Here is a 25966-nt window from a genome sequence, read left to right on the forward strand (position 1 = left end):
GTTTTTCTCTCGTTTTGATTTCGTGGTCTCGTACCTGCCTGGTTCGAAGAATGTAAAGGCTGATGCTCTTTCTAGGAGTTTTGTGCCTGACTCTCCTGGAGATTCAGAGCCGGCTGGTATTCTCAGAGAAGGGGTGATTTTGTCTGCCATCTCCCCAGATTTGCGACGAGTGCTGCAGGAGTTTCAGGCGGATAGACCTGACCGTTGTCCACCGGAGAGACTGTTTGTCCCGGATAGATGGACCAGCAGAGTTATTTCCGAGGTTCATTCTTCGGTGTTGGCGGGCCATCCTGGAATATTTGGTACCAGAGATTTGGTGGCCAGGTCCTTTTGGTGGCCTTCCTTGTCGCGGGATGTGCGTTCCTTTGTGCAGTCTTGTGGAATTTGTGCTCGGGCTAAGCCTTGCTGTTCTCGTGCCAGTGGTTTGCTGTTACCTTTGCCTGTCCCGAAGAGGCCTTGGACGCACATTTCCATGGATTTTATTTCGGATCTCCCTGTCTCTCAGAGAATGTCTGTCATCTGGGTGGTGTGTGATCGTTTTTCTAAGATGGTCCATTTGGTGCCCTTGCCTAAGTTGCCTTCCTCCTCCGAGTTGGTTCCGCTGTTTTTTCAAAATGTGGTTCGCTTCCATGGGATCCCTGAAAATATTGTTTCCGACAGAGGATCCCAGTTTGTGTCTAGATTTTGGCGGACCTTTTGCGCTATGGGCATTGATTTGTCTTTTTCGTCGGCCTTCCATCCTCAGACGAATGGCCAAACCGAACAAACTAATCAGACCTTGGAAACCTATTTGAGATGTTTTGTTTCTGCTGATCAGGACGACTGGGTGACTTTTTTGCCATTGGCCGAGTTTGCCCTTAATAATCGGGCTAGTTCTGCTACTTTGGTTTCTCCTTTTTTTTGTAATTCGGGGTTTCATCCTCGTTTTTCCTCGGGTCAGGTGGAGCCTTCTGACTGTCCTGGAGTGGATGTTGTGGTGGATAGGTTGCATCAGATTTGGAATCATGTTGTGGACAATTTGAAGCTGTCACAAGAGAAGGCTCAGCGCTTTGCCAACCGCCGTCGCTGTGTGGGTCCCCGACTTCGCGTTGGGGACTCGGTGTGGTTGTCTTCTCGCTTTGTTCCTATGAAGGTCTCCTCTCCTAAGTTCAAGCCTCGGTTTATCGGTCCTTATAAGATTTTGGAAGTCCTTAACCCTGTGTCATTTCGTTTGGACCTCCCAGCATCGTTTGCTATTCATAATGTGTTTCATCGGTCATTGTTGCGGAGGTATGTGGTGCCTGTGGGTCCTCCGGTTGAGTCTCCTGCCCCTGTGCTGGTTGAGGGAGAATTGGAATACGTGGTGGAGAAGATCTTGGATTCTCGTATTTCTAGACGGAGGCTTCAGTATTTGGTTAAATGGAAGGGCTATGGTCAGGAGGATAATTCCTGGGTTGTCGCCTCTGATGTTCATGCGGCCGATTTGGTTCGTGCCTTCCATGTGGCTCACCCTGATCGCCCTGGGGGTTTTGATGAGGGTTCGGTGACCCCTGCTCAAGGGGGGGGTACTGTTGTGAACTCTGTTTTCAGGCTCCCTCTTGTGGTCACAGGTGGTATTGTGTGACTTTTGTTTTGGGCTCCCCCTGGTGGCTTTGTTTGTTATCCTGCGGGTCTGTGGCTGATCAGCTGCCTCGTTATTCACTTGGGAGTTTCCTATTTAGCTCTGTTTCACTTCCACTTGTTGCCGGCTGTCAATGTATTCAGTGCTATTCTGATTTCTTCTGACTACCTTGCTACCAGTCTCTTCAAGAGAAGCTAAGTTTCCGTTTTGTTCATTTTTTGATCATCTGTGTTCAATATGTTTCTTGTCCAGCTTGCTAATATGTGATTTCTCAGCTTGCTGGTAGCTCTAGGGGGCTGAGTTTCTCCCCCCCACACCGTTAGTTGGTGTGGGGGTCTTGAATTCTCAGCGTGGATATTTTGGTAGGGTTTTTTGCTGACCGCACAGTTCTCTATCTGTTTTCTGCTATCTACTATTAGCGGGCCTCATTTGCTGAATCTGTTTTCATTCCTACGTGTGTCTTTTCTCCTTACCTCACCGTTATTATTTGTTGGGGGCTTCCTATATCCTTGGGGTTATTTCTCTTGAGACAAGTGAGGTCTTGCTTTCTCTTTAGGGGTAGTCAGTTTCTCAGGCTGCGTCGAGACGTCCAGGATTTTAGGCACGTTCACCGGCTACCTTTAGTGTGTTTGGATAGGATCAGATTTGCGGTCAGTCCAGTTACCACCTCCCTAGAGCTTGTTCTTTGCTTAGTAACTTAGCTGGTATTTCCTGTGATCCCCAGCCACTGGGATCATAACAGGGACCACAGACCACATCTCAGTACCAATGCTTTCTGGCTGATGTTTTGGTCAGTTTTGAATGTTGGTTGTGCTTTCACGCTCATGGTAGCATGGGACGGACTCTACAACCCACACAAGTGGCTCAGGTAGCGCAGCTCATCCAGGATGGCACATCAATGCGAGCTGTGGCAGGAAGGTTTGCTGTGTCTGTCATCGTAGTGTCCAGAGGCTGGAGGCGCTACCAGGAGACAGGCCAGTACACCAAGAGACAGGCCAGTACACCAGGAGATGTGAAGGGAGCCGTAGGAGGGCAACAACGCAGCAGCAGGGCCGCTACCTCAGCCTTTGTGCAAGGAGGAACAGGAGGAGCACTGCCAGAGCCCAGCAAAATGACCTCTAGCAGGCCACAAATGTGCATGTTTCTGCACAAACCATTAGAAACCGACTCCATGAGGATGGTCTGATGGCCCGACATCCACAGATGGGGGTGGTGCTCAGAGCCCAACACCGTGCAGGACGCTTGGCATTTGCCACGGAACACCAGGATTGGCAAATTCACCATTGGCGCCCTGTGCTCTTCACAGATGAAAGCAGGTTCACACTGAGCACGTGACAGACGTGTCAGAGTCTGGAGACGCCGTGGAGAGCGATCTGCTGCCTGCAACATCCTTCAGCATGACCGGTTTGGCAGTGGGTCAGTAATGGTGTGGGGTGGCATTTCTTTAAAGGGCCGAACAGCCCTCCATGTGCTCGCCAGAGGTAGCCTGACTGCCATTAGGTACCGCGATTAGATCCTCAGACCCCTTGGAGACCATATGCTGGTGCGGTTGGCCCTGGGTTCCTCCTAATGCAGGACAATGCCAGACCTCATGTGGCTGGAGTGTGTCAGCAGTTCCTGCAAGATGAAGGCATTGAAGCTATGGACTGGCCCGCCTGTTCCCCAGACCTGAATCCGATTGAACATATCTGGGACATCATGTCTCGCACCATCCACCAACGTCACGTTGCACCACAGACTGTCCAGGAGTTGACAGATGCTTTAGGGATCTGGGAGGAGATCCCTCAGGAGACCATCCGCCGCCTCATCAGGAGCATGCCCAGTGTTATGGTTCTCAATGGCAAGAGAACATAGCCCAGCATACATAGGAACTAGCTCTTGGAAGGATGGAAACTTAAACTGACCATGAACTAAACCTGCCGCACAACTAACAGTAGCCAGGTAGCGTAGCCTGCGTTTTATCCCTAGACGCCCAGCGCCGGCCGGAGGACTAACTAATCCTGGCAGAGGAAAATATAGTCCTGGCTCACCTCTAGAGAAATTTCCCCGAAAGGCAGACAGAGGCCCCCACATATATTGGCGGTGATTTAAGATGAAAATGACAAACGTAGTATGAAAATAGGTTTAGCAAAATCGAGGTCCGCTTACTAGATAGCAGGAAGACAGAAAGGGTACTTTCATGGTCAGCTGAAAACCCTATCAATACACCATCCTGAAATTACTTTAAGACTCTAGTATTAACTCATAACATCAGAGTGGCAATTTCAGATCACAAGAGCTTTCCAGACACAGAAACGAAACTGCAGCTGTGAACTGGAACAAAATGCAAAAAACAAACAAGGACAAAAGTCCGACTTAGCTGGAAGTTGTCTGGTAGCAGGAACATGCACAGAAAGGCTTCTGATTACAATGTTGACCGGCATGGAAGTGACAGAGGAGCAAGGTTAAATAGCGACTCCCACATCCTGATGGGAACAGGTGAACAGAGGGGATGATGCACACAAGTTCAATTCCACCAGTGGCCACCGGGGGAGCCCAAAATCCAATTTCACAACAGTACCCCCCCCTCAAGGAGGGGGCACCGAACCCTCACCAGAACCACCAGGGCGATCAGGATGAGCCCTATGAAAGGCACGGACCAGATCGGAGGCATGAACATCAGAGGCAGTCACCCAAGAATTATCCTCCTGACCGTATCCCTTCCATTTGACCAGATACTGGAGTTTCCGTCTGGAAACACGGGAGTCCAAGATTTTTTCCACAACGTACTCCAACTCGCCCTCAACCAACACCGGAGCAGGAGGCTCAACGGAAGGCACAACCGGTACCTCATACCTGCGCAACAATGACCGATGAAAAACATTATGAATAGAAAAAGATGCAGGGAGGTCCAAACGGAAGGACACAGGGTTAAGAATCTCCAATATCTTGTACGGGCCGATGAACCGAGGCTTAAACTTAGGAGAAGAAACCCTCATAGGGACAAAACGAGAAGACAACCACACCAAGTCCCCGACACAAAGCCGAGGACCAATCCGACGCCGGCGGTTGGCAAAAAGCTGAGTCTTCTCCTGGGACAACTTCAAATTGTCCACCACCTGCCCCCAAATCTGATGCAACCTCTCCACCACAGCATCCACTCCAGGACAATCCGAAGATTCCACCTGACCGGAGGAAAATCGAGGATGAAACCCCGAATTACAGAAAAAAGGAGACACCAAGGTGGCAGAGCTGGCCCGATTATTGAGGGCAAACTCCGCTAAAGGCAAAAAAGCAACCCAATCATCCTGATCTGCAGACACAAAACACCTCAAATATGTCTCCAAAGTCTGATTCGTCCGCTCGGTCTGGCCATTAGTCTGAGGATGGAAAGCAGACGAGAAAGACAAATCTATGCCCATCCTAGCACAGAATGCCCGCCAAAATCTAGACACGAATTGGGTTCCTCTGTCAGAAACGATATTCTCCGGAATACCATGCAAACGAACCACATTTTGAAAAAACAGAGGAACCAACTCGGAAGAAGAAGGCAACTTAGGCAGGGGAACCAAATGGACCATCTTAGAGAAACGGTCACACACCACCCTGATGACAGACATCTTCTGAGAAACAGGAAGATCCGAAATAAAATCCATCGAGATGTGCGTCCAAGGCCTCTTCGGGATAGGCAAGGGCAACAACAATCCACTAGCCCGAGAACAACAAGGCTTGGCCCGAGCACAAACGTCACAAGACTGCACAAAGCCTCGTACATCTCGTGACAGGGAAGGCCACCAGAAGGACCTTGCCACCAAATCCCTGGTACCAAAGATTCCAGGATGACCTGCCAACGCAGAAGAATGAACCTCAGAAATGACTTTACTGGTCCAATCATCAGGAACAAACAGTCTACCAGGTGGGCAACGATCAGGTCTATCCGCCTGAAAATCCTGCAAGGCCCGCCGCAGGTCTGGAGAAACGGCAGACAATATCACTCCATCCTTAAGGATACCTGTAGGTTCAGAATTACCAGGGGAGTCAGGCTCAAAACTCCTAGAAAGGGCATCCGCCTTAACATTCTTAGAACCCGGTAGGTATGACACCACAAAATTAAACCGAGAGAAAAACAACGACCAGCGCGCCTGTCTAGGATTCAGGCGTCTGGCGGACTCAAGATAAATTAAATTTTTGTGGTCGGTCAATACCACCACCTGATGTCTAGCCCCCTCAAGCCAATGACGCCACTCCTCAAAAGCCCACTTCATGGCCAAAAGCTCCCGATTCCCAATATCATAATTCCGCTCGGCGGGCGAAAATTTACGAGAAAAAAAAGCACAAGGTTTCATCACGGAGCAGTCGGAACTTCTTTGCGACAAAACCGCCCCAGCTCCGATTTCAGAAGCGTCGACCTTAACCTGAAAAGGAAGAGCAACATCAGGCTGACGCAACACAGGGGCGGAAGAAAAGCGGCGCTTAAGCTCCCGAAAGGCCTCCACACCAGCAGGGGACCAATCAGCAACATCAGCACCCTTCTTAGTCAAATCAGTCAATGGTTTAACAACATCAGAAAAACCAGCAATAAATCGACGATAAAAGTTAGCAAAGCCCAAAAATTTCTGAAGACTCTTAAGAGAAGAGGGTTGCGTCCAATCACAAATAGCCCGAACCTTGACAGGATCCATCTCGATGGAAGAGGGGGAAAAAATGTATCCCAAGAAGGAAATCTTTTGAACCCCAAAAACGCACTTAGAACCCTTCACACACAAGGAATTAGACCGCAAAACCTGAAAAACCCTCCTGACCTGCTGGACATGAGAGTCCCAGTCATCCGAAAAAATCAGAATATCATCCAGATACACGATCATAAATTTATCCAAATAATCACGGAAAATGTCATGCATAAAGGACTGAAAGACTGAAGGGGCATTTGAAAGGCCAAAAGGCATCACCAAATACTCAAAGTGGCCCTCGGGCGTATTAAATGCGGTTTTCCACTCATCCCCCTGCTTAATTCGCACCAAATTATACGCCCCACGGAGATCTATCTTAGAGAACCACTTGGCCCCCTTGATGCGAGCAAACAAATCAGTCAGCAGTGGCAACGGATATTGATATTTAACCGTGATTTTATTCAAAAGCCGATAATCAATACACGGCCTCAAAGAGCCATCTTTCTTAGACACAAAGAAAAAACCGGCTCCTAAGGGAGATGACGAAGGACGAATATGTCCCTTTTCCAAGGACTCCTTTATATATTCTCGCATAGCAGCATGTTCAGGCACAGACAGATTAAATAAACGACCCTTAGGGTATTTACTACCCGGAATCAAATCTATGGCACAATCGCACTCCCGGTGCGGAGGTAATGAACCAAGCTTAGGTTCTTCAAAAACGTCACGATAGTCAGACAAGAATTCAGGAATCTCAGAGGGAATAGATGACGAAATGGAAACCAAAGGTACGTCCCCATGCATCCCCTTACATCCCCAGCTTAACACAGACATAGCGTTCCAGTCGAGGACTGGGTTATGAGATTGCAGCCATGGCAATCCAAGCACCAACACATCATGTAGATTATACAGCACAAGAAAGCAAATAATCTCCTGATGATCCGGATTAATTCGCATAGTTACTTGTGTCCAGTATTGTGGTTTATTACTAGCCAATGGGGTGGAGTCAATCCCCTTCAGAGGTATAGGAGTTTCAAGAGGCTCTAAATCATACCCACAGCGTTTGGCAAAGGACCAATCCATAAGACTCAAAGCGGCGCCAGAGTCGACATAGGCATCCGCGGTAATAGATGATAAAGAACAAATCAGGGTCACAGATAGAATAAACTTAGACTGAAAAGTGCCAATTGAAACTGACTTATCAAGCTTCTTAGTACGCTTAGAGCATGCTGATATAACATGAGTTGAATCACCACAATAAAAGCACAACCCATTTTTTCGTCTAAAATTCTGCCGTTCGCTTCTGGAAAGAATTCTATCACATTGCATATTCTCTGGCGTCTTCTCAGTAGACACCGCCAAATGGTGCACAGGTTTGCGCTCCCGCAGACGTCTATCGATCTGGATAGCCATTGTCATGGACTCATTCAGACCCGCAGGCACAGGGAACCCCACCATAACATCCTTAACGGCATCAGAGAGACCCTCTCTGAAATTCGCCGCCAGGGCGCACTCATTCCACTGAGTAAGCACAGACCATTTACGGAATTTTTGGCAGTATATTTCAACTTCATCTTGCCCCTGAGATAGGGACATCAAGGCTTTTTCCGCCTGAAGCTCTAAATGAGGTTCCTCATAAAGCAACCCCAAGGCCAGAAAAAACGCATCCACATTGAGCAACGCAGGATCCCCTGGAGCCAATGCAAAAGCCCAATCTTGAGGGTCGCCCCGGAGCAAGGAAATCACAATCCTGACCTGCTGAGCAGGATCTCCAGTAGAGCGAGATTTCAGGGACAAAAACAACTTGCAATTATTTTTGAAATTTTGAAAGCAAGATCTATTCCCCGAGAAAAATTCAGGCAAAGGAATTCTAGGTTCAGATATAGGAACATGAACAACAAAATCTTGTAAATTTTGAACTTTCGTGGTGAGATTATTCAAACCTGCAGCTAAACTCTGAATATCCATTTTAAACAGGTGAACACAGAGCCATTCCAGGATTAGAAGGAGAGAGAGAGAGGAAGGCTGCAATATAGGCAGACTTGCAAGTGATTCAATTGAAAGCACACTCAGAACTGAAGGAAAAAAAAAAAAAAAAAAAAAATTTTCAGCAGACTTCTTTTTTCTCTCCTTTCTCTGCCAATTAATTTAACCCTTTGTGGGCTGGTCAAACTGTTATGGTTCTCAATGGCAAGAGAACATAGCCCAGCATACATAGGAACTAGCTCTTGGAAGGATGGAAACTTAAACTGACCATGAACTAAACCTGCCGCACAACTAACAGTAGCCAGGTAGCGTAGCCTGCGTTTTATCCCTAGACGCCCAGCGCCGGCCGGAGGACTAACTAATCCTGGCAGAGGAAAATATAGTCCTGGCTCACCTCTAGAGAAATTTCCCCGAAAGGCAGACAGAGGCCCCCACATATATTGGCGGTGATTTAAGATGAAAATGACAAACGTAGTATGAAAATAGGTTTAGCAAAATCGAGGTCCGCTTACTAGATAGCAGGAAGACAGAAAGGGTACTTTCATGGTCAGCTGAAAACCCTATCAATACACCATCCTGAAATTACTTTAAGACTCTAGTATTAACTCATAACATCAGAGTGGCAATTTCAGATCACAAGAGCTTTCCAGACACAGAAACGAAACTGCAGCTGTGAACTGGAACAAAATGCAAAAAACAAACAAGGACAAAAGTCCGACTTAGCTGGAAGTTGTCTGGTAGCAGGAACATGCACAGAAAGGCTTCTGATTACAATGTTGACCGGCATGGAAGTGACAGAGGAGCAAGGTTAAATAGCGACTCCCACATCCTGATGGGAACAGGTGAACAGAGGGGATGATGCACACAAGTTCAATTCCACCAGTGGCCACCGGGGGAGCCCAAAATCCAATTTCACAACAGCCCAGGCATTGTAGGGAGGTCATACAGGCACGTGGAGGCCACACACACTACTAAGCATCATTTCCTTGTCTTGAGGCTTTTCCACTGAAGTTGGATCAGCCTGTAACTTTATTTTCCACTTTCATTTTGAGCATCATTCCAATTCTAGACCTCCGTGGGATATTAGCTGTGATTTACATTGACAATTTTTATGTTTTATTGTTCTCAACACATTCCACTTTGTAATGAATTAAGATTTACAACAGGAATATTTCATTCAGCGATATCTAGAATGTGGGATTTTAGTGTTCCCTTTAATTTTTTGAGCAGCGTATATATATATGTATGTATATATATATATACATATATATATATATATATATATATATATATATATATATATATTAGTGTATATATATGTCATTGAGAGTTAGGTAGCAGAATAGCCAATAATTCAATTGTCGGGTTCTGTAAAATCATTGCAGAAACCGAGAGGATATGAGACATGGTTTACATACAGTAAACCATTGCATATCTGCTAGTGCTAACAATATTAGTCAGGGACATGTATAAATCTATGTGTGTGTTAAATTTTGGAGCTGAAGGTGTTAAAAACATCTGTTCAAAGCCACCCTAGAGAAGGCGCATATGTGATATGCGCCAATTCTGGCACTTAGCCTCTCTCTTCCCATTGCCCTGTAGCGATGGCATATGGGGTAATAAGGGGTTACCCTTGCTATCATAAGGTGACATTAAGCCTGATTGATAATGAAGAGGTGTCAATAAGATGCCTATCCATTATTAATCCAATAGTATGAAAGGATGAAAAGATACACACACATTAAGAATAAAGTCTTTTAATAAAATAATTAAACACACAGGTTTACCATCTTTATTACACTCTCAATCAAAGCAAAACCCTCGTTCTCCTGTACAAAATCCAAAATAAAAAAGCATCAATATCCATATCTGTCCACCATACAGTCAAGTCCCACGCTGCAATCCATCTCAAGGGGTTAAATAGTCTACAACCGGGAGCGGTGTTAATGCTGCCGGCCAGGCTGTAAACCACTGTGTAATGAATGAAAAGCTGCCTGCGCAGCCTCCCCGCCTGACCGAACATGAACTCTGTAGCGTGGGACTACCACTGACGTCACTGAGCATGCGCAGACTCATAGCCTGACCTGAGGTGAACTCGGCAGCATGAGAAAAAGTTCAGAAACGTTCTCACGCTACAGAGTTCATGTACGGTAAGGCGGGGAGGCTGACAGGCAGCTTTTCATTCATTACACAGTGGTTTGCTCAAAAAGGAGAAACATAGGAGTTTGTGGTAAAAAATCTTATGACAATCTTTACTGAAACAATCAAACATATATCAACAAAGATTAAAAAATGTGATAAAAAAGGACACCAACACAGGCGACACTCAGTACCATGTGAGATACCAGTCCAAATGACTCAGTCAAAATGTATTTCAGAAACCCCATCTAATTCAATGTCCATCCACCTGCTCCCAATTGTTAATGGAGGGAGAAATTTAGTCAATGTGTGTTATGATCTGGTGACCTTGGAGCCGCATGAGAGACATTCTCAGGAGTAGGTGGTACCTGTACTGACCGCAAACCCTAAACTAACACCGCAACTAGAAGTAGCTGTGGGATGTACCTAACACGTCCTAGACATCTCGACACAGCCGGAGGCCTAAATACCCCTATAGATGGATATGGGAATTCTATCTTGCCTCAGAGCAGAACCCCAAAGGATAGGCAGCCCCCACAAATATTGACTGTGAGTATAAGAGGAAAGACACACGCAGGCAGAAAAACAGGATTTAGCAAAAGAGGCACTTCTAGCTAAATAGAAAAGGATAGGACAGAATTTTAAGCGGTCAGTATTAAAATCCTAAAAACATCCACAGCAGATAATACAAATATTCCACATCTAACTAAAGACATAGAAAGTATATCTGCATCTCCTGAGAATCCAGCATGACTGAAAAATCCAAACAAAGTCTAAGCTGGACAAAAACACAATAAATTGCACTGAATTGCAAAGCACACTGCATGTGTGCACAGAGACAAAAAACCAGACACTTATCTTGGCTGAATTGGCAGCAGGGCATGAGGAGCCAGAGAGAGATGCAATCCCTCCAAGTACAATGGACAACTGGCATGGACTCATGGATCTTGCACACCTAAATACCTAATAGAGCTGCAATCAGCAGAAACACCTGCCCGGATTACAACCCCAAGACAACTGCACTACCACCAACAACCACCGGAGGGAGCCCAAGAGCAGAATTCACAACAGTACCCCCCCCCCTTGAAGAGGGGTCACCGAACCCTCACCAGAGCCCCCAGGCCGATCAGGACGAGCCAGATGAAAGGCACGGACCAAATCAGCAGCATGGACATCAGAGGCAAAAATCCAAGAATTATCCTCCTGGCCATAACCCTTCCATTTGACAAGGTACTGAAGCCTTCGCCTCGAAAAGCGAGAATCCAAAATCTTCTCAACCACATACTCCAACTCCCCATCAACCAACACAGGAGCAGGAGGATCAACCGAGGGAACAACGGGCACCACATATTTCCGCAATAAAGATCTATGGAAAACATTATGGATGGCAAAAGAGGCCGGAAGGGCCAAACGAAAAGACACCGGATTGATAATCTCAGAAATCCTATAAGGACCAATAAACCGAGGCTTAAACTTAGGGGAAGAAACCTTCATAGGAACATGACGGGAAGACAACCAGACCAAATCCCCAACCCGAAGCCGGTAACCAACACACCGACGACGGTTAGCAAAACGCTGAGCCTCTTCCTGAGACAACACCAAATTGTCCACCACATGAGTGTCATGATTCCAATGGCAGGGAATCACCAAAAGGGCAAGCACAAAAATAGGACAAGCTCTAGGGTGATGGAACCTGAGCTGACCGCGATCCTGAACTTAACACAAACACTAACAGCAGCCGGGGAACGTACCTACGGGGACTCTAGACGTCTCGCGCCAGCCGGAGAACTAACTTCCCCTAGAAGATGAAAAGCAGACCTCGCTTGCCTCCTAGACAAATACCCCAAAGGGATAGCAGCCCCCCACATATAATGACGGTGAATTAAGAGGAAGGCACATACGCAGGTATGAAAACAGTTTTAGCAAAATGAGGCCCGCTACAGCTAGATAGCAGAAGGATACAAAAGAGATCTAGGCGGTCAGCGAAAAACCCTTTCTTCAAAAAACCATCCTGAAATTACTGGGACCCATGTGCCAACTCATGGTACATGGGGAGTAATTTCAGCCCACTAGAGCAACCAGCAGCAAAGATTCATATGTATGCAAGCTGGACTAAAAACATGATAAGGCAGAACACAAAAAACAGGAAAATCAGAACTTAGCTTGTCCAGCAGATTATAGGAGCAGGTAGCAGAGGCAAACAGAGACACTCTGATTACATTGATAGCCGGCAAGGGAATGACAGGAAAGCCAGGTTAAATAGGAAACACCCAGCCTATGATGGACAGGTGGAAACAGGGCCGGACTGGCCATAGGGCACTTCTGGCAAATGCCAGAAGGGCCGGTGCCAGTGGTGGGCCGCTCAATCCGCCGCCCCCGCCGTCGCATTCAACTATACCGGCGTATAGACGCCGGTACAGTTGAATGCAATGATGGAGGAGAGAGCGTCTACAGACGCTCCTCTCCCATCATTCCCCGCTCTGCCTCTGACACTGCGGGTGCGCGATGATGTCATATCATCGCGCACCTGCTGTGTCCCGGGCAGACTGCAGCTGCTGAGACAGGAGCAGGAACCAGGAAGCAACGCTGGGCACGAGGAGAGGTGAGGAGAGTTTTTTTTTTTTTTTCTGGACTGTGGGGCCATTCTCGGAGGAGGGGAGGGGAGGAAGAGAAGAGATGTGGGCTGTATATAGTTCTCTGTGGGCTGTGCTCTGTGCTGTATACTGCTGTGGGCTGTATATAGTTCTCTGTGGGCTGTGCTCTGTGCTGTATACTGCTGTGGGCTGTATATAGTTCTCTGTGGGCTGTGCTCTGTGCTGTATACTGCTGTGGGCTGTATATAGTTGTCTGTGGGCTGTGCTCTGTGCTGTATACTGCTGTGGGCTGTATATAGTTCTCTGTGGGCTGTGCTCTGTGCTGTATACTGCTGTGGGCTGTATATAGTTCTCTGTGGGCTGTGCTCTGTGCTGTATACTACTGTGGGCTGTATATAGCTCTCTGTGGGCTGTGCTCTGTGCTGTATACTACTGTGTGCTCTGTGCTATATATAGTACTCTGTGGGCTGTGCTCTGTCCTGTATACTACCGTGGGCTGTGTGCTATATATAGTACTCTGTGGGCTGTGCTCTGTGCTGTATACTACTGTGGGCTGTATATAGTTCTCTGTGGGCTGTGCTCTGTGCTGTATACTGCTGTGGGCTGTATATAGTTCTCTGTGGGCTGTGCTCTGTGCTGTATACTACTGTGGGCTGTATATAGCTCTCTGTGGGCTGTGCTCTGTGCTGTATACTACTGTGTGCTCTGTGCTATATATAGTACTCTGTGGGCTGTGCTCTGTGCTGTATACTACCGTGGGCTGTGTGCTATATATAGTACTCTGTGGGCTGTGCTCTGTGCTGTATACTACTGTGGGCTGTATATAGTTCTCTGTGGGCTGTGCTCTGTGCTGTATACTGCTGTGGGCTGTATATAGTTCTCTGTGGGCTGTGCTCTGTGCTGTATACTACTGTGGGCTGTATATAGCTCTCTGTGGGCTGTGCTCTGTGCTGTATACTACTGTGTGCTCTGTGCTATATATAGTACTCTGTGGGCTGTGCTCTGTGCTGTATACTACTGTGGGCTGTATATAGTACTCTGTGGGCTGTGCTCTGTGCTGTATACTGCTGTGGGCTGTATATAGTTCTCTGTGGGCTGTGCTCTGTGCTGTATACTGCTGTGGGCTGTATATAGTTCTCTGTGGGCTGTGCTCTGTGCTGTATACTACTGTGGGCTGTATATAGTACTCTGTGGGCTGTGCTCTGTGCTGTATACTGCTGTGGGCTGTATATAGTTCTCTGTGGGCTGTGCTCTGTGCTGTATACTACTGTGGGCTGTATATAGTTCTCTGTGGGCTGTGCTCTGTGCTGTATACTGCTGTGGGCTGTATATAGTTCTCTGTGGGCTGTGCTCTGTGCTGTATACTACTGTGGGCTGTATATAGCTCTCTGTGGGCTGTGCTCTGTGCTGTATACTACTGTGTGCTCTGTGCTATATATAGTACTCTGTGGGCTGTGCTGTATACTACCGTGGGCTGTGTGCTATATATAGTACTCTGTGGGCTGTGCTCTGTGCTGTATACTACTGTGGGCTGTATATAGTACTCTGTGGGCTGTGCTCTGTGCTGTATACTACTGTGGGCTGTATATAGTACTCTGTGGGCTGTGCTGTATATAGTACTCTGTGGGCTGTGCTGTATATAGTACTCTGTGGGCTGTGCTGTGTATAGTACTCTGTGGGCTGTGCTGTATATAGTACTCTGTGGGCTGTGCTGTATATAGTACTCTCTGGGCTGTGCTGTATATAGTACTCTCTGGGCTGTGCTTTATATAGTACTCTGGGCTGTGCTGTATATAGTACTCTGGGCTGTGCTTTATATAGTTCTCTGTGGGCTGTGCTGTATATAGTTCTCTGTGGGCTGTGCTGTATATATTACTTTGTGGGCTGTGCTGTATATATTACTTTGTGGGCTGTGCTGTATATATTACTCTGTGGGCTGTGCTGTATACTACTGTGTGGACTGTGCTGTATACTTCTACGTGGGCTGTGCTGTATACTACTGTGTGGTCTGTGCTGAATACTGCTGTGTGGGCTGTGTTATCTACTACGTGAGCTGTGCTATAGTATGCAGGCTGTGCTGTATACTATGCGGTTTGTGCTATATAATATGCGGGCTTTGCTATATACTATGGGGAGTATATTATATTCTATGGGGGAGGCCATGTTATGTACTATGTGGCTGTGTTATATACTATTGTGGGGGTATATTATATTCTATGGGGAGGCTGCGTTATATACTATGGGGGGCTGCATTATATTCTATGGGGGGCTACATTATATATTATGGGGAGGTGGGCTGTATTATATTCTATGGGGGTTACATACTCTGGGGTGGCTGCATTATACTCTGTGGGGTGGCTGCATTATACTCTGGGGTGGCTGCATTATACTCTGGGGTGGCTGCATTATACTCTGGGGTGGCTGCATTATACTCTGGGGTGGCTGCATTATACTATATGTGGGCTGCATTATACTATATCGAGGACTATGGGGAATACGTTATACTATATGAAGAACTATGGGGTGCATTATACTATGGGAAGTGAATTGTACTACATGGATGACTGTGGCGGTGCATTATACTATATGGAGCACTATGAGGATTGTATTATGCTATATGGAGGACTATGAGGATTGTATTATGCTATATGGAGGACTATGAGGAGTGTATTATACTATGTGGAGGACTGAGCAGTGTATTTTAATATATGGAGGACTATAGGGAGTGTATTATACTATATGGAGGACTATAGAGCACATTATAATATATGGAGGACTATGGGGTGTATTTTACTAAACAAGTAAAATGCTGCATATTCGGATTGTTTTTGCTGGAACAAAAAGCCTTGTTGTCAGCAGCACATTGCCAGTGTAAACTGTAGATGTGCTGCTGAAAACATGATACTGTATGGTGATCTGTTAGTGATCTATTAGTGATCGTTCTGTCTCATCATTATTCCTCAGCTGGTGGAAAGAGGCCGGGAAACAAGCGTTGAACAACTTCAGTATTGTCGATCAAACTCGTTTAGCGGCCTGAACTCAGCGCACGTAAATACAACAGAAAGGCTTCTGTGTGATGTGCAATATGTTAGCATTTGGGGACCCATTTTAAACTTTGCCTAGGGCCCCACTTTGCCTAAAACCGGCCCTGCCTACAAGTGTACAAAGATATTATACAGTCACCATGTGACAAGTGGGCCTGTGTAACTTCAAATGCCAGGGCTGAATTTTAGTCCCAGTCCGGCCCTGGGTGGAAACCAGAGACAGCAACCCACCAAAGTCACCCAGTACCACTTGTAACCACCAGAGGGAGCCCAAAAACAGAATCCACAACACATGAGCCCAAATCTGCTGCAACCTGTCAACCACAGAATCCACACCAGGACAATCAGAAGGTTCAACTTGCCCCGAAGAAAAACGAGGATGAAAACCAAAATTACAAAAGAAGAGCGAAACCAAGGTAGCCGAACTAGCCCGATTATTAAGGGCAAACTCGGCCAATGACAAGAAAGCCACCCAATAATCCTGATCAGCAGACACAAAGCATCTCAAATAAGTTTCCAAAGTCTGATTAGTTCGCTCGGTCTGGCCATTTGTCTGAGGATGAAATGCGGAGGAAAAAGACAAATCAATGCCCAGCCTAGCACAAAAGGCCCGCCAAAACCTAGAAACAAACTGGGAACCTCTGTCGGACACAATATTCTCCGGAATACCATGCAAACGAACCACATGCTGAAAAAACAACGGAACCAAATCAGAAGAGGAAGGCAATTTAGGCAAAGGCACCAAATGAATCATCTTAGAAAACCAGTCACAAACCACCCAGATAACCGACATCCTCTGGGAAACCGGAAGATCTGAAATAAAATCCATAGAAATATGCTTCCAGGGCCTCTCAGGGACCGGCAAAGGCAAAAGCAACCCACTAGCACGGAAACAACAAGGCTTGGCCCGCGCACAAGTCCCACAGGACTGCACAAAAGAACGCACATCACGCGACAAAGTAGGCCACGAAAAGGACCTACCAACCAAATCTCTGGTACCAAAAATACCAGGATGACCAGCCAACACAGAACAGTGAACCTCAGAAATCACTCTACTAGTCCATCTATCAGAAACAAACAGTTTCCCCACAGGACAGCGGTCAGGTTTGTCAGCCTGAAATTCCTGCAGAACCCGTCGCAAATCAGGGGAAATGGCAGAAAGGACCACCCCTTCCTTCAGAAAGCCGACCGGCTCAAGTACCTCAGGAGAATCAGGCAAAAAACTCCTAGAGAGGGCATCAGCCTTAATATTCTTAGAACCCGGAAGATACGAAACCACAAAATCAAAACGGGAGAAAAACAGGGACCATCGAGCCTGTCTAGGATTCAGCCGTTTGGCAGATTCGAGGTAAATCAGATTTTTATGATCGGTCAAGACCACAATACGGTGCTTGGCTCCCTCAAGCCAATGTCGCCATTCCTCAAACGCCCACTTCATAGCCAAGAACTCCCGATTGCCGACATCATAATTGCGTTCAGCAGGCGAAAACTTACGGGAAAAGAAGGCACACGGTTTCATCAAGGAACCATCAGAATTCCTCTGAGACAAAACGGCCCCTGCCCCAATCTCAGAAGCGTCAACCTCAACCTGAAAAGGAAGAGAAACATCCGGCTGACGCAACACAGGGGCAGAAGTAAATCGGCGTTTAAGCTCCTGAAAGGCAGAAACAGCCGCAGAGGACCAATTCGTCACATCAGAGCCTTTCGTCGTCAAATCGGTCAGGGGTTTAACCACACTGGAGAAGTTAGCAATGAAAAGGTGATAAAAATTAGCAAAGCCCAAAAATTTCTGAAGGCTCTTCACGGATGTGGGCTGAATCCAATCATGAATGGCCTGAACCTTAACCGGATCCATCTCTATAGATGAGGGAGAAAAAATGAAGCCCAAAAAAAAACCTTCTGCACTCCAAAGAGACACTTAGACCCCTTCACAAACAAAGCATTATCACGAAGGATCTGAAATACCATCCTGACCTGCTTCACATGAGACTCCCAATCATCGGAAAAAATTAAGATGTCATCCAAATATACAATCTTAAATTTATCAAGATAATTCCGGAAGATATCATGCATGAAGGACTGAAAACAGATGGAGCATTAGAGAGCCCGAATGGCATCACAAGGTATTCAAAATGGCCTTCGGGCGTATTAAACGCAGTTTTCCATTCGTCACCCTGCTTAATACGAACAAGATTATATGCCCCCCGAAGGTCAATTTTAGTAAACCAACTAGCCCCCTTAATCCTGGCAAACAAATCGGAAAGCAAAGGTAAAGGGTATTGAAACTTGACCGTGATCTTATTCAAGAGGTGATAATCAATACAGGGTCTCAAGGAGCCATCCTTCTTAGCAACAAAAAAAAATCCCGCTCCCAACGGTGAAGAAGATGGCCGAATATGCCCTTTCTCCAAAGACTCCTTAACATAACTCCGCATGGCGGTATGTTCCGGCACAGACAGGTTGAAAAGTCGGCCCTTAGGAAACTTACAGCCTGGAATCAAGCCAATAGCACAATCACAGTCCCTATGCGGTGGAAGGGAACTGGACTTGGGCTCATCGAATACATCCTGAAAATCAGACAAAAACTCTGGAACTTCAGAAGAGGAGGAAGAGGAGATTGACATCACAGGAACGTCATTATGAACCCCCTGACAACCCCAACTAGTCACAGACATAGACTTCCAATCCAACACAGGATTATGTATCTGCAACCATGGAAACCCCAGCACAATAGCATCATGCAAATTATGCAACACCAGAAAATGACAATCTTCCTGATGGGCTGGCGCCATGCACATGGTCACCTGTGTCCAAAACTGGGGTTTATTTTTAGCCAAAGGTGTAGCATCAATGCCCCTTAAAGGAATAGGGTTCTGCAAAGACTGCAAGGGGAAACCACAACGCCTGGCAAATTAAAAGTCCATTAAGTTCAAAGCGGCGCCTGAATCCACAAACGCCATGACAGAAAATGACGACAATGAGCAGATCAAGGTCACAGATAACAGAAATTTAGGTTGTACAGTTCCGATGGTAACTGAACTAGCGATTCTCTTTGTACGCTTTGGGCAGACTGAAATGACATGAGAAGCATCGCCACAATAAAAACACAACCTATTCTGATGTCTGAATCCTTGTTGTTCCGTTCTAGACAGAATCCTATCACACTGCATAGGCTCAGGCATTTGCTCTGAGGACAACGCCACAGCGCGCACAGTTCTGCGCTCCCGCAAGCGCCGATCGATCTGAATGGCCAGAGACATAGAATCACTCAGACCAACAGGCGTGGGAAACCCCACCATAACATCTTTAACAGATTCAGAAAGACCCTTTCTGAAAATTGCCGCCAAAACATCCTCATTCCATTTAGTCAGCACAGACCATTTTCTAAATTTCTGACAATACAATTCTGCCGCTTCTTGACCCTGAGACAGGGCCAACAAGGTCTTCTCCGCTTGATCCACAGAATTTGGTTCATCATATAATAATCCTAGAGCCTGAAAAAAGGCATCTACATTAAGCAAGGCCGGATTCCCAGATTCCAGGGAAAATGCCCAATCCTGAGGGTCGCCACGCAGCAGGGAGATGACAATTTTAATCTGCTGAATGGGATCACCAGAGGAACGAGGCTTCAGAGCAAAAAACAGTTTACAGTTGTTTTTAAAACTCAAAAATTTGGACCTGTCCCCAAAAAACAAATCAGGAGAAGGAATCCTAGGCTCTAAAAGCGGAGTCTGAGCAATATAATCAGAAATACCCTGTACCCTAGCAGCAAGCTGGTCTACACGAGAAACTAATCCCTGAACATCCATGCTAGCACAAGACTCCTCAGTCACCCAGAGGAAAAGAGGGAAGAAAAGACAAAGCAGGCTACAGAAAAAAAATGGCTCTTTCTTCCCTTCTTCTGAGATGCATTTAACTCATTGTTGGCCAGTTGTACTGTTATGATCTGGTGACCTTGGAGCCGCATGAGAGACTTTTTCAGGAGTAGGTGGTACCTGTACTGACCGCAAACCCTAAACTAACACCGCAACTAGAAGTAGCCGTGGGATGTACCTAACACGTCCTAGACATCTCGACACAGCCGGAGGACTAAATACCCCTATAGATGGAAATGGGAATTCTATCTTGCCTCAGAGCAGAACCCCAAAGGATAGGCAGCCCCCCACAAATATTGACTGTGAGTATAAGAGGAAAGACACACGCAGGCAGAAAAACAGGATTTAGCAAAAGAGGCACTTCTAGCTAAATAGAAAAGGATAGGACAGAATTCTAAGCGGTCAGTATTAAAATCCTAAAAACATCCACAGCAGATAATACAAATATTCCACATCTAACTAAAGACATAGAAAGTATATCTGCATCTCCTGAGAATCCAGCATGACTGAAAAATCCAAACAAAGTCTAAGCTGGACAAAAACACAATAAATTGCACTGAATTGCAAAGCACACTGCATGTGTGCACAGAGACAAAAAACCAGACACTTATCTTGGCTGAATTGGCAGCAGGGCATGAGGAGCCAGAGAGAGATGCAATCCCTCCAAGTACAATGGACAACTGGCATGGACTCATGGATCTTGCACACCTAAATACCTAATAGAGCTGCAATCAGCAGAAACACCTGCCCGGATTACAACCCCAAGACAACTGCACTACCACCAACAACCACCGGAGGGAGCCCAAGAGCAGAATTCACAACAAATGTGATCTAGTGGCTAGTATAAATTACATTTGGAGATCCATCTCCCTTGCCACCTTAATACCTATGGTCATAACATCAACATGTATTTAGTTGAATGAGGGGTAGTCTTACCAGTACTGAGGCACACTGCTGGATGCACCCCACCTCTTCATTATTAACCAGGCTTATTGTCACCTTACAATAGCAAGGTGACATTAACCCCTTATTACCCCATATGCCACCTCTACAGGGAAATGGGAAGAGCGAGGCTAAGTGCCAGAATTAGCGCATCTTACAGATGAGCCTTCTCTGGGGTGGCTGGGTGCTGGTATTTTTAGCCAGAGGGAGTGCAATATCAATGAATATCAGCCCACAGGTGTCTCTGTAGCCTTTCTGGCTATTAATTATAGGGGCAGTGGTGTATCTAGGTGGGGGCAGCCGGGGCGGGCGCAGCCGGCATAGGGGCGCCATCGGGCTGCCTAATTCGGCGGTCCACAATGTATCCCCCGGCGGCTGCATTCTGCTGCCCCCCGGATTGAGAGTCGGCTGTTCTCTGTGCCGACTGTCAAGCTGACAGCCGGCACAGAGAAGCTGTAGCACGCCGGCTCCCAACATGTACGGACATATTGCATGTGCAGCCTGTGCGGCTGCACCGGGGTCCGGCGGAGATGGAGGGGGGCCCCTGCAGGGTGGCTGGGTGGGCAGGGAGAAATCCCTGAAGCTCCGCTGCCTACATGAGAAAATAGCAGTGGAGCTGCAGCGATCTGTCTTTCTGCCCTCGCTTCCTCTCACACAGATGCGCCGCTGGATGACGTCACCATTCAGCGTCCGCCTGTGTCAGAGGAAGGCGATGAGATGCTGCGGCAGAGTGTGTGGAGAGGTGAGAGGCTGTGTGTGTGTGTGTGTGTATATACTGTATATATAGAGGTGAGAGGCTGTGTGTGTGTGTGTATATATGTATATATATATATATATACACTGTATATATATATAGAGAGAGAGAGAGAGTGAGAGAGAGAGAGAGAGAGAGAGAGGTGAGTCTTTTAAGGCGCGTCTTTTAAGAATGCAGCATGTCCGTTTAAAACACAGGGCCCTATGTGTGGGGTTCGATGATGTCGGATGTGTGCAATGAACACATCCAGCATCATCGCGTCACAGAAGGGGGCGGAGCTTAGGGCGGAGCGGGTTTGCCGCTCCGTCCATACCGCCGGCCATCCTGAAGGTGGACACGTAGGGAGAGCTGCTCGTGTGTACATCACTAAGTGTGCAAATTGCATATGTCCTTGGTGGGGGAAGGGGGGGGTGCCAAAATGAATTCTTGCCCCGGGTGCCAGAAACCCTAGATACACCTCTGTACAGGGGGACCCCACACCATTTTTTTGGGTGGTCCCCCTATTAGAATAGCCAGTAAAGGCTAAATATAGCCTGGGAAGATCCATGGGTATAAACCCCTTCCCAGTTTACAAATATCAGCCCTGGCCATCAACTTTCCCTCTCTGGCGAAGAAAATTGCGCATGAGACCACACAATTTTTTTCGCTTGTAGGATGGAATTTGTGGAGCCAATAAATAGGCTTCCAAATTATTTGTTCATGATTTTCTGGGCCGGGATCCATTCTATGTCCATTTTGCAAGCCGGCGAGAAAATCTCGCCATACGGATGCCACACGGATGTCACACGGGTGCTTAGATGCGAGAAAATCGCATCCTCGCATTACAATCGGATTACATACGGATCACTGTTTGGGAACATTTCTGCGATTCTCGACTGTGAAAAACGGACCAATTTTTTATACACTATGTGTGACTCCAGCCTAATAAGTGACATGTTTTGCTCTCACATTACATGGCAAAACCAAATAGATTCCCTTTAACCCATTTTCTACCAATGTCCTTTTTTGGGGACGCCTAATCTTTTGCTTCTAGCAACTAAGATTTTATAATTTTTATAATTAGTTCCAATTTTTTGTGTTGGGTTTGTAAAATGAATATTTGCAAAATAGAAAATCATGTCATTGTCATTTTTAATTGAATATTGGGATGCCCTTTTCTGAAAAATCCGTAAAATGAAAATTTCTAATTTGGCAAGTAATGGGTTAAGTAAAAGCAAAAATTCCCCTGAAAGTGTAAACAATCCTTCAAAGGGATTTAGCCTGTAGGATTTCACCCCCAAACTATTTATATGCACACTAGATGGTAGCCTGATTCTAACGCATCGGGTATTCTAGAATATCTATGTAGTTTATTTATGAAGATTTTAGAATAATGCATTGAATACACAGGATTCGGCTGGCCGTGACCAATTAGCGAAGTGTGGTTCAAATCCCACGCCAATTCGCGGCCGGACTGCGCCTGTCGCTGATTGTTTGTGGCCGGCCATGTAGTATATAACAGCCCACGTAGTAAATAGCACAGCCACGTAGTATATTACACAGCCACGTAGTATATAGCACAGCCCACGGAGTATATAGCACAGCCCACTGAGTATATAGCACAGCCACGTACACTGTGTTCCAAATTATTATGCAAATTGGATTTAAGAGTCATAAAGATTTAATTGTTTTGTTTTTAAAATAAACTCGTGGATGGTATTGTGTCTCAGGGCTCAATGGATCACTGAAATCAATCTTAAACACATGTGATAATTGGTTTTCCAGGTGATTCTAATTAAAGAAAAACTACTTAAAAATGATGTTCCACATTATTAAGCAGGTCACAGTTTTCAAGTAACATGGGAAAGAAAAAGGATCTCTATGCTGCTGAAAAGCATCAAATAGTGCAATGCCCTGGTGAAGGGATGAAAACGTTAGAAATTTCCCGAAAACTTAAGCGTGATCATCGTACTGTTAAGAGATTTGTGGCTGTATCTGAGCACAAATGTGTTTGTGCTGATAAAGGCATAATGAGGAAGATTTCTGCCAAGCAAGTTAATCGGATTAAGAGAGCGGCTGCTAAAAAGCCATTACAAAGCAGCAAACAGATATTTGAAGCTGCTGGTGCCTCTGGAGTCCCTCGAACCTCAAGGTGTAGGCTCCTTCAAAGGCTTGCTGTGGTGCATAAACCTACTATTCGGCCATCCTTAAACAGTGTTCACAAGCAGAAATGGTTGTTTTGGGCCCACACATACATGAAGACTAATTTCCAAACAGTCTTGTTTACTTATAAGTGTTGAGCAACCATGGATGGTCCAGATGGATGGAGTAGTGGATGGTTGGTGGATGGCCACCATGTCCCAACAAGGCTGCAACGTCAGCAAGGAGGTGGAGGAGTCATGTTTTGGGCCGGAATCATGGAGAAACAGCTGGTGGGGCCCTTTAAGGTTCCTGAAGGTGTGAAAATGACCTCTGCAAAGTATATAGAGTTTCTGACTGACAACTTTCCTCCATGCAGAAATGTGCCTTCAGGAGCAAAATCATCTTCATGCTGACAATGCACCATCTCATGCTGCAAAGAAAACCTCTGAGTCATTGGCTGCTATGGGCATAAAAGGAGATAAACTCATGGTGTGGCCACCATCTTCCTCTGACCTCAACCCTATGGAGAACGTTTGGAGTATCATAAAGCAAAAGCTCTATGAGGGTGGGAGGCAGTTCACATCAAAACAGCAGCTCTGGGAGGCTATTCCAACTTCATGCAAAGAAATACAAGCAGAAGCTCTCCAAAAACTCACAAGTTCAATGGATGCAAGAATTGTGAAGGTGATATCAAAGAAGGGGTCCTATGTTAACATGTAACTTGGCCTGTTAGGATGTTTTGGCGTTAAAGAGCTTTTTTGTTCAGTGAATGTGACCTAATGCTGCAAATTCCACAAATGAGTATTTTCAGTTCTTTAAAACATATCAAATGTTTAGAAATTCTACTGTGCCTAATAATTTGGAACAGTGCATTTTGAGTTTTTATTCATTTTGGAGATTATACTGTTATCATTGGGAGTTTTTTTTCAATAAAATTCGATGTATACTCTAATGGGTGATTACTTTTATCAGACTGACTGTCATTTGCACCAACCATTTAGGAAAATCCGATAAAAATGTAATTTGCATAATAATTTGGAACATAGTGTAGTATATAGCACAGCCCACGGAGTGTATAACAGCCCACTTAGCATATAACACAGCCACGTAGTTTATAACAGCCCACGTAGCATATAACACAGCTCATGTAGTATATAACAGCCCACGCACGCAGTATATAACACAGCCCACGTAGTGTATAACACAGCCCACGTAGTGTATAGCACAGCCCACGTAGTGTATAGCACAGCCCACGTAGTATATTGCACAGCCATGTAGTATGTAGCACAGCCCATGTTGTACATTGCACAGCCCACGTAGTATATTGCACAGCCCACGTAGTATATAGCAGCCCATGTAGTATATTGCACAGCCCACATATTACTGTATATTGCACAGCCCACGTAGTATATAGCACAGCCCATGTAGTATATTGCACAGCCCACGTAGTATATTGCACAGCCCACGTAGTATATTGCACAGCCCACGTAGTACATAGCAGCCCACGTAGTATATTGCACAGCCCACGTAGTATATAGCACAGCCCACGAAGTATATAGCAATGTGGGCATCATATCCCTGTTAAAAAAAAGAATTAAAATAAAATAGTTATATACTCACCTTCCGTTGACCCCGGATCCAGGCGAAGCGGTTACCGACGCTCCTCGCGTGCTCCGGTCCCAAGAGTGCATTGCGGTCTCGCGAGATGATGACGTAGCGGTCTCGCGAGACCGTTACATCATCATCTCGCGAGACCGCAATGCATGGAGCGGAGAGTCGCGAGGAGCAGGAAAGGCCGGTTCTGGATCCGAGGGGCCGACGGACGGTGAGTATATAACGATTTTTTTTTTTTTTATTATTATTTTTAACATTAGATCTTTTAACTATTGATGCCGCATAGGCAGCATCAATAGTAAAAAGTTGGTCACACAGGGTTAATAGCAGCAGTAACGAAGTGCGTTACCCCCGGCATAACGTGGTCCGTTACCGCTGCCATTAACCCTGTGTGAGCGCTGACTGGAGGGGATTTTGGAGCGGGCACTGACTGCGGGGAGTAAGGAGCGGCCATTTTGCCACCGGACTGTGCCCGTCGCTGATTGGTCGTGGCCGTTTTGCAGCGACTAATCAGCAACTTGGATTTTTATGACAGACAGAGGCCGCGACCAATGAATATCTGTGACAGACAGACAGAAGTGACCCTTAGACAATTATATAGTAGACTAGATGGTGGCCCGATTCTAACGCATCGGGTATTCTAGAATA

The sequence above is a fragment of the Ranitomeya variabilis genome, chromosome 2 (assembly GCF_051348905.1).
Source record: "Ranitomeya variabilis isolate aRanVar5 chromosome 2, aRanVar5.hap1, whole genome shotgun sequence".
NCBI classification, from domain to species: domain Eukaryota; kingdom Metazoa; phylum Chordata; class Amphibia; order Anura; family Dendrobatidae; genus Ranitomeya; species Ranitomeya variabilis.